The sequence below is a fragment of the Nicotiana tabacum genome, chromosome 3 (assembly GCF_000715075.1).
Source record: "Nicotiana tabacum cultivar K326 chromosome 3, ASM71507v2, whole genome shotgun sequence".
In the NCBI taxonomy this organism is placed as follows: domain Eukaryota; kingdom Viridiplantae; phylum Streptophyta; class Magnoliopsida; order Solanales; family Solanaceae; genus Nicotiana; species Nicotiana tabacum.
In genome coordinates, this window is record NC_134082.1 from 143,730,648 (window position 1) to 143,741,002 (window position 10,355).

General features: G+C 34.5%; 1 long non-coding RNA gene across 1 annotated transcript; it reads right to left on the reverse strand.

Annotated features, from left to right (window-relative positions):
• Window positions 1–6,726: 6,726 nt before the first annotated feature.
• Window positions 6,727–9,798, reverse strand: LOC107814865 (uncharacterized). The gene is made up of 2 exons (XR_012707879.1): window positions 9,169–9,798; window positions 6,727–7,190 (listed from the first exon to the last, which is right to left on the reverse strand). It is a non-coding gene; the product is annotated as an uncharacterized LOC107814865 (long non-coding RNA).
• Between the last annotated feature and the right edge of the window lie 557 nt (window positions 9,799–10,355).

Here is a 10,355-nt window from a genome sequence, read left to right on the forward strand (position 1 = left end):
ATTAAATCGAAGCTGGGCCGAGTTATTCGGAGATTGGGCTAGGCGGATTTGGATTGGGTACTGGGTTAATTAAAAATCTGATGGGGTGGGTTACAATTGGGGCTAAAATTGCAATAATAATAGGTTAGGTATTAAATAACCAATTTCTCCCTCTTAATTTTATAAAAATAATGGAAATGATTTAAAAAAAATTAAAAGTACTGAAACCATTAGTAATACAAAAATACTGGAACTGATTTTGCAATTATAAAAATACTATTAATCGAAACATGGGCTATAATTGCAATTATATGCAAATTAGCTTTAAAAATACCAAATAAATTTGTAAAAATATGCAAACATCACCTTAATTATATTTTGGTATAAATATGAGAAATAAATAAATTATTCACCAAAATGATAATTTTGGGAATAATTATTGGATTTTGCACTGCTAAAATAGACAATAAATTGGTTTTGAAAAATCCTTAAAAAATTTGGGAAAAATACCAAAATACTTGGGCATGCTTATGTATGCACATATATGTTATTTTGAAAGTATTTTGAGTGTAAAAAAATACTTAGGGAAAAATTGGGTATCAACAATTGTTATTTGCCTCCACTTCTCGTGCTTGTATCTGCAACGGAGTTAATAGCCCTGGACGTATGTTGATCTCCGCGAATTTGACAAATTCCCCATGTCGATGGAAATTTGATAACTTGATGCAAGGTTGAAGGAATAGCATCCATTTCATGGATCCATGGTCTCCCCAGAATCATGTTGTAAGTCATCTCCATGTCTACTACCTCGAACTTTGTATCTTTGACGACCCCTTCAGCAAAAGTGGTGAGTATTACCTCTCCTTTTGTGACGACACTGGAATTATCAAATCCAGATAGAGTATGCGCCTTTGGTATTACTCCATCTTCAGCTTGTATCTTACGTAGCACTCTTAGCAAAATAATATTCACGGAACTACCTGGATCAATCAAAACACGTTTCACATTAGTATCATGCACAATTAAAGATATTACCAGTGCATCGTTATGAAGGATTAATACGCCATCTGTATCTGCATCATTGAATGTAATATTGCCTTCTTCTAGAACATGTCGCACCCGTTTCCCTTGGGTAATAGTTACTTTGGAAGTTTTGTTAGCTGCAGTATATGACAAACCATTGATATCTTCACCCCCACTTATAACGTTAACAGTTCTTTTGGGAGAAGGTGGTTTTGGAGGCTCCTGCATGTTCTTCATGTAAGCTTGCTTGCCTTTCTCGCTGAACAACTCAGTAAGATATCCTTGTTTCAATAAATGATCAACTTTACTTTGTAAAAATCTACAATCTGCTGTTTTATGCCCGTGATCATTATGGAACTCGCACCAATGGTCAGGGTTGCGCCTGTTTGGATTCGATCTCATTTCTTTTGGCCATCGAACCTTATCTTCCATGCTTTTCAAAACAGCTACGAGCTCGGAGCTGCTGACGTTGAAGCTGTAACCTCCGAATCTTGCTTTTAAATTTCTATCATCATCCCGTGACTCATAGTTGTTTCGCTCGTTCCTAAATCTTGATGAAGAACCTGATTCTCTGTTTCTTGACCTGTGATCATACCTTTGATTATCCTGTTTTGATCGTGATTCTTTTCCTGTAGGTCCCATATAGGGCTCATACCTATTTTTACCGGATCTTTTTTCGTTCTCTGCTCGTCTTAAACGTATACTTTCTTCTTTTTGAGATCGGGAAACAGTATCTTCCTCAATCCTCAACTTCGTGCTATACCTGTTATAAACATCATTCCACGTTGTAGCTGGGAATTCTCGAAGGCTTTCCTTGAGTCTCCTTGTAGCTTCCGAGCTTTTTTCATTCAAATTGCCTGTGAAAGCTATAGCTGCCCAGTTATCAGGTACACGCGGCAATGTCATTCTTTCACGTTGAAATCTGTCCACGAATTCTCTAAGCAATTCTGAATCTCCTTGCTTAATTTTGAAAATATCCTCCATTCTTTTTTCCACTTTTTGGGCTCCCGAGTGTGCTTTGATGAAAGAATCTGCAAGCTCAGCAAAAGAGTTTATAGAATTTTCAGGTAAAAGGGAATACCATGTTAGTGCTCCTTTGGTGAGTGTTTCACCAAAGTTCTTGACTAATACCAATTCGATCTCCTGCTTAGTCAAATCATTGCCTTTTACGCCCGTTGTGAATGCAGTCACGTGGTCTCGTGGGTCTGTTGTTCCATCATACTTTGGAATATCAGACATTTTGAACTTTTTTGGAATTGGGAGTGGGGCAACACTTGGCTTCCGGGGTTGTTGCGAATATCTGTTCATGTCTACCCCTTTGATTATGGGCGGCACCGCGGGTATCTTCTCTATGCGTTCACTTTGCTCCTTGAGCTGTCTCTGCAAGGTTAGTACTAAATTTTGTAAATCAGAATTAATTACATTACTTGGTTCTCTCTCTTGCGGTTTACTGGGAGTTCCACTTTTGCCTGAGTTAACAAGCCCGGAACGAGGGTTTTCTATAGTGTTAATATTTGGAGAATGTGTGGGTGTTGCAACAGGTAACTGGTTAACAAGCGCCTCAACAACTTTGTTGACCTGAGCAGTAATTAATTTCTGCAAAGCTTCATCAACAGCTTCAGCATTTTCAAATTGAGCATACTCGTTTATTTGAGATCCATCAGGAGTACCCTCACGAGATTGTCGTGGAGAGTCCTACGGAGTTGGAACTTTCATGTTAATATTCTGTGGGCCTCCCTGACTTTGTTGGTTCTCTTGGTTTCCTGGGGTGTTGTCATTGTTATTCGACATAATTGATGTAACAAGGAAGGTCAAGTGAAAAGAAAATAGATTATCAGATTCCCGGTAACGGAACCAATTTGATTAACTAAAAGATAGAATTTCAGTCAAAGCTAGAATTTAGAAGAACGCGGGTTACTGATAATCAAAAGAATATGTAGAAGAGAGTAATTTGGAGTAACCAGAGTGTATTTCAGGAGAAAAACAAGTGAATCAAAGTATATTCCAATTGTATCTTGTCTTTACAAGTGACCAGATACCTCCCTTTTATAGGTATCTTGAAGATATGCGTTTCCTCCAAATCATAATGAGGTTATTATGAATAATTAAAGATATTGAATGCTACGTTACACAATCATTGTAATCAATACAAATTCTCTAACGTATCCAGTATTTAATGCCTGTCGAATTCCGTATCTGCGCTCTTTATTATGGTCAAATCCGTTCCTTTTGATAAATGATTTAAATAGATACGGGCGCTGAATCCTTCAAATGTCCTCCCGTGCCTTTTCCTTTGCCTTTGCTCGTTTCTACTGCTGCCCATGCCTCTTGACTAATTATAATTCTTTGACTATTTGACCAGTCCATGTGTCTCAACATGTCACTTGCATATATAAATGCAATTTTTCCCAAATACATACACCGAGAAAGGATAAAACTCCTAACTATCACAATATGCCAGAGGAGGAAGGGCTGAAGCTCATAACTATCAACACTATATGAGAAATGCATAAGTGAAACCAATGCCTTTAATATCTTGATTTTCACTCCATGAGTATGTCTTCTGTGCAAGAGTGCGCGTGCACATATATCGCTCCATTTTTATTTATTTTTAATACAGTAAAGTAATTTATTGATGATTAGTTACCTCTAAGGAGGTACATCGAAAGTACAAAAGATGTAGCCAACTGAACCATTAGAGTCCGAAACCAAAATGACAACTTTTTGGACTCAAAATATGTTTCTACAATTTTTTTTTAAAAATATATTTTTTTTACCTAAAACGCATTATTATACTGCATTTTACTTTAACGGAATTTTAGCCGGTAAAGTTTTTACATCATGCATGCTTGGTCCCAAAGAATGGAAGAAAACAAGCATCTTGTAAAACGAATTATACAGCGGGTAAAAGCCTTGGTGCTATTCCTGTCTTTTTCATTTCTCAAGGTCCCCCCTCCCCCACCTATACTTTCATGCTTAGATTTTTCTTTTCCTTTTTATATCTTCTTTTACGAATTTTAAGGTACTCTTATTTGTTTTTCCACTGTCGCTTTCTCTACATCATTTAGATAATAAAATTACATTTCACTGCTCAATCTTATTAACTTAAAATGGGAGATTTTATTCATCTTCTTACTAGCTTACAACCAAGATGTATTTTGATTTAGTGACTTGATTTTTACTAATGAGGCAATGTTAATAATCAGTGGTGGTTTTTCAAAATTAATTATCACTAAATTCACGTGAACCTTCTTCAAGAAAATTCATAAAAGTAACAAGACTTTCATTTATTCATGACCCATTATACATTTAGTAAACATTGTAAAAGCAAAATCATAGATAATCCAAAGATACGTTATACAACAAACAAATAAATTAAATCACTGAAGAATTAATGTTTTTAGGGACTCTCAAAATTAATAAGTTTTATATATTCTAAGATTAATCGAATCAACACTTGGGCATATCTGGAGGTGGAGGCAGAAGTTTCTGATCCAAGCCTTTTCCATCCTAAACAATGAATGCCATATCCATTCCCCAGCTTATGTGACGCTTAAGAGTACCTAAACAATTAATAAATACTTTCATGCTTAGATTTTTCTTTTCCTATTAGCAGAAAAGATTTTTTTATTTTTATTTCCGACCCGCTGTCCAGTATCCTTATTGGTGCCCGACTAAATTTGTTTTCGGGGGGAAGCGCTCCCTCCCAAGAATTTGGTTAACGTTTGGCAGAAAAGATTTGATGAAGTAAAAATTCCTTATACTATCAATTTATAGAACTAAATTCTTCCTTTCAATCCCAACAACTTGACTACTTAAATGGCTATATCATACTTACCATTAAGCAAAACCATTTTTCATGCATGTCCAAATTTTAATAGACGAATAATACACTAAAATAGGCACACACATACACCAAAATAAAATCTTCACATTTGTGAAATTGAATATAACTCCTAAATAATTCTTCATCTATTCTATTTTATATGTCACTCTTTCCTTATTAATTAACCTGTTGCAAAAGAATGACATTATTAATAATTTCAGTATTATTAATTAATAATTTGAAATTATTAATAATGTGAGAAAATTGAATAACAAAATACTCTATACTTATAGTTTTGTAATTTTATTATCTAAATGATGTAGAGAAAGCGACATTGGAAAAACAAATAAGAGTACCTTAAAATTCGTAAAAGAAGATATAAAAAGGAAAAGAAAAATCTAAGCATGAAAGTATTTATTAATTGTTTAGGTACTCTTAAGCGTCACATAAGCTGGGGAATGGATATGGCATTCATTGTTTAGGATGGAAAAGGCTTGGATCAGAAACTTCTGCCTCCACCTCCAGATATGCCCAAGTGTTGATTCGATTAATCTTAGAATATATAAAACTTATTAATTTTGAGAGTCCCTAAAAACATTAATTCTTCAGTGATTTAATTTATTTGTTTGTTGTATAACGTATCTTTGGATTATCTATGATTTTGCTTTTACAATGTTTACTAAATGTATAATGGGTCATGAATAAATGAAAGTCTTGTTACTTTTATGAATTTTCTTGAAGAAGGTTCACGTGAATTTAGTGATAATTAATTTTGAAAAACCACCACTGATTATTAACATTGCCTCATTAGTAAAAATCAAGTCACTAAATCAAAATACATCTTGGTTGTAAGCTAGTAAGAAGATGAATAAAATCTCCCATTTTAAGTTAATAAGATTGAGCAGTGAAATGTAATTTTATTATCTAAATGATGTAGAGAAAGCGACAGTGGAAAAACAAATAAGAGTACCTTAAAATTCGTAAAAGAAGATATAAAAAGGAAAAGAAAAATCTAAGCATGAAAGTATAGGTGGGGGAGGGGGGACCTTGAGAAATATAAAAAGACAGAGGAATAACACCAAGGCTTTTACCCGCTGTACAATTCGAGAGCCGTCTTTGGGATGATAATACTGCGTTTTACAAGATGGACCTTAATGTAAAACTCAGTATTATATTGCGGTTTACAAGATGCGCGTTTAATGTTTTTACAAGATGCGTGTTTAATGTAAAACGCAGTATTATACTGGGTTTTACTTTAACCGTTAAAGTAAAACGCAATATAATACGTCATTTTAGGTAGAAAAGTAACTTTTTAAAAAAAAATTGTAGAAAATTGTTTGAGTCCAAAAAGTCGTCATTTTGGTTTTGGACTCTCCATCGTCACATCATGGACTTTTCAAAAGAAAGGTTGTGTTTTCCAGACGACTACTCCTACACCATGAATATAGTGTTTGTAAACACCTATGTTTTACAATATAATTGTAAGAATGTAATTTCTTTCCTTCAAACTATCTATTATTTTTTTCCAGCCATATAATCCACATGATGCACATCGGGCAGAGTCTTTTTCTTCCTTTTCTCCATCCTTTGTCCTTGACATACATCGCTCTATTGTGAAATTACACTGTAAGTGCAATTTAACATATAGCTCTGTAGTTCTTACCATATGAAAAAGTTATCTAGCATCCCTTCACAAGATCAAGTTGTATCAGTTTTTACTGCAAGTTATACTATATTCCAAGTTTGATTATAAAGTTCTTGCTTATTTACGCAAATTCCAACATCCTCAATTAGAAATCAATGCAAAAATTACATAATCCCAACCAATCCTATAGCTCTGACCACAAAGCACAAGGATAAAGTTAGTCTGAAGGTAAATTTTAAGAGTCAAGCTAGTATTATCAAATATTAGGAAGATTTATAATCTATTCATTGTAGGACTAACAAAGCAATCATAAGATTACAATGCGCAAGAGAGACATAACCAGCCTTTCATATAAATAGCCATGTAAAACTTTCGAAAAAGGGTATATGCATAGTGGCAATGCCAAAACCTGTAGCTGGAAATGAGAAAACAGAATTATCACAAGCTATAGGTGTACGGTTCATTAAGGGACATATTTTTGTCTATACAAAGGACTCCAGAGAAAAATTCATCTAAAAAAAATATAACCCCCCAAAAAAAGAATTCTTCTGGTAACTATTACGTGTCTTTGTATTTGTATTGTGAGACTATTCAAAAGATTGTATGATAGACTAATGAATCCTTAATCAGAAGTATTTAACACTGAAAATATGCATGAAATTAAAGCACTTCATTTTCAAATTATCAACCTTCAGCCCTTGAAAGTCGGTGACATACCTGCCATGCTTTTTCCGGTTAGTTGGATCAGAAGTCTAATAGCCTTGCAAGGATAAGATCTAGTGAGAAAGCCCTAAGGGATGGCTCTTAGATTTAGATGTAAGATGTCACATATTCGAACCTTGTTCGACCAAATACACATGCCAACCAACCCATGGTGAATTGAAGGTACAGTCCACAGGAAAAATAAGACGATCTTAGAATACAATGCAAATGCATTACAGCTACATGTGTATCTAACTGACCAAACTATTGAGAAAATAAGATGTCACCAGTGTTTTCTAAGTGAACAAAAAATAATTCTCAAGTGCTCTGCTAATATTAATTTTTCTTCTCTCTTTTTTACCCATAGAGCAGATTCCAGTAGCATTAAATGAATACCAAAAATAGAGAGTTGGACCTCATGTTCAAGTTTTCATTCAAATGTAAAACCTTACTTGCGGGACTGATTTCAACTTCCATTTATTGAAAGATAGTATATTATTATATCTTAAATGGAGGCATGATCATCAGAAATGGCAATACTTATGAAGCATATATACGATATGTCAATCTGAATAAGGTCATGAATGCATAGTGGAATAGAACAAAGTAAATATTGATCTTTACTAATGAAGAAGGACATCATAATATGTGAACGGTAAAGCCTCCACACACCAAACAATGAGTTTAGAGTTAATGAGTATGGATATCTTCCTACCAAAGTTCATATGAAATATACAATCATTTAGTGGGTTACATTTCAAGACTCACATAAACCTTCATACAACAATCAATAGTGGAGCATAAGGTAACGAAAGCAAGCGGATATAATTGCTAACAGATAATCAAAGAACAAAATCCCAAATATTTTGCTTGATTACATTGTTTAAATGTATTCAACAGTCTGAAAAATCTCATATAACTTTGGGATGGAAAGTGTAATAAATCTCAATTCATAACAGAAAAGAACCTCACGGATTTCCGGCTCAATTTACTTTAAGAGTACTTTCTATTTTATTTTTACCCTTTTTCTTTTTTCCCTTTTTTCAATCATTTGGGTTCCTACAACTTTTAAATAAAAATTTAGAATTCAGTTGATTTACATTTTCATCATCTTTTTGCTAAAGAGGGACATCATGAAGAGTTTATCAACACATGTAAAGTGATGTTGATATTTGGATATGTTTTTTGTTTTTCACTTAAGCTTTTGTATTTAGGTAGTTTTGTAAAGTGTCTGCAGTTTGTTTTCCTTGAGTATCATGTAAAAAGTAATCATTTTTAGATGGCATGGCCTGCTAATGTTCTCTTGATGTATATGCTTTAGCCACAGACACTTTAATTTTGCTTGGAGACGGAGCTATTTCAGATAGATTTGTGAAAGAAGTACCAATTAAATCAAAGGGATTTGTATGAAATTATTTTCAATGGTTGTCTCTTACCCAAGCACAGCATTCATGAAGAATATAAACATAATTTTCCAAATTAAATTTTCAAAATGTCATTCAGAGGCATATAAGATAATTAGAAGCATATTTATTTTTTTATAAAATCTGAATTTACACCACTATTGAAAAGGGGAAAAGATCGCAGATAGTTCCTCCATATGCGGTCAATTCATTTAGACATGTTATCAAATACCTCTCGGTACGTACATCAGCGTATAAATCGAATAAAGCAATCCAAATGAATGTGAAAATCCAATAAGACTATTCGAAAGAACATAGAAACTGTCAGATGCCACCAAAACCACATTAGCAATAACAGAGAACATCAATGGAAGCACGAATACATAAAAAAGCACACACCAGAGACATCGCTGCATGGATGTGCAACATTTGCCAATATACCAAGCAAGAAAAGAAAAAATTCAAATGAAATCATAAAAAAGAGCATAGCAGTAGAAGCAACAATGGCTAAGCTACCAAACAAAAAGAAAAATCAAAACAAACAAAGTCATTCACCCATAACTGAGAAGACAAAGGCAATCAAACCCAACCTTATGTGGTACCTTGGAGATGAGAAGCCTCAATCACTTGGAGCATACCAGTGGTCTCGAGCTCCAAAACCAACTCCATTCAACTCGTGCTTGAATATATTTTCGATTGGAGCAACACGGTTACCTCCACGTTTGTAGTCCTTATACAGAACCATTTGTTTTTATTGTTTGTCTCTAAAGTGACACAAAGTTGTGGGAGGATCCAGCAATTTTGGGAACAGACTTTAGCAGCAGAGGAGCGTAAGTGAGAATTGAGAAAGGAAGGGACAGAAGTAGGAGATGGAATTAACCATTCGTCCAGTTAGTGGGAGACACAGAAATACACGTGTTAATAACAGTAGTACAAGTGTTTAGAAAGGGATAGATAGACGTACACCTGTCAATAAAAATTGTTCACGCTGGAACGAATTCGAGAATACATCGCTTTTTGCTTCTTGCACAATTACCTTTAGCATGTGTTCTTCCCATTTGTTTGACTCAAAAGATATTTAAATCTTTATGAACAAATCAATCAAAAATAAAAGGGTAAATCTTAACTAAGTATAATAATCTCTAGATTGAAAGATGAGTAAGGAGAAGACGGATAGTAAAACTTCTTTATCAATCTAAATCAGTAAAATTCTTTTAAGAAAACTTCTCATTCATAAGTAGAAATATAGCAAATATTATCCATCCCCCCTTTACAAAGTTATTCTTCATATATAAGGAGTGAGTCTCCTCTAACTATAAAAGACAAATTATAAGGAATATTCGAAGAAATATTCTTAGTATCCCCTAACGGGCCTATATTATTACAAGGGTCGTACAATCTCTTGTTTGTCTTAAGGTTGTCCTTCGCAGGGCGTCAAGTTATGGGGAACTCATCGTTTCGTCGTACTCGCCGATGGTCGTGGTTGTTCAAATTTGGACTCATACAGTTAGTCTCTCCACTTGTCAAGGTTGCAACTTGATATGTCCTCGATGAGCGGACACCACACGTTTTTACGGGAAAATTTGACCCTTCGAAACGTAACGGCATTGGCCAATGGTGGGCGGTCGGTGTGCTTGGCAAGACACCAGGTTATACATTTGACCGGGATATGATGTCATCTTCACGTGCGTCATCATTATGAGTGTTTTCGAGGCAGGAGATGATGACTTGTTGCTTCGATTCTGGTGCCACTATGTGACATTCCGCTTCGATTTTG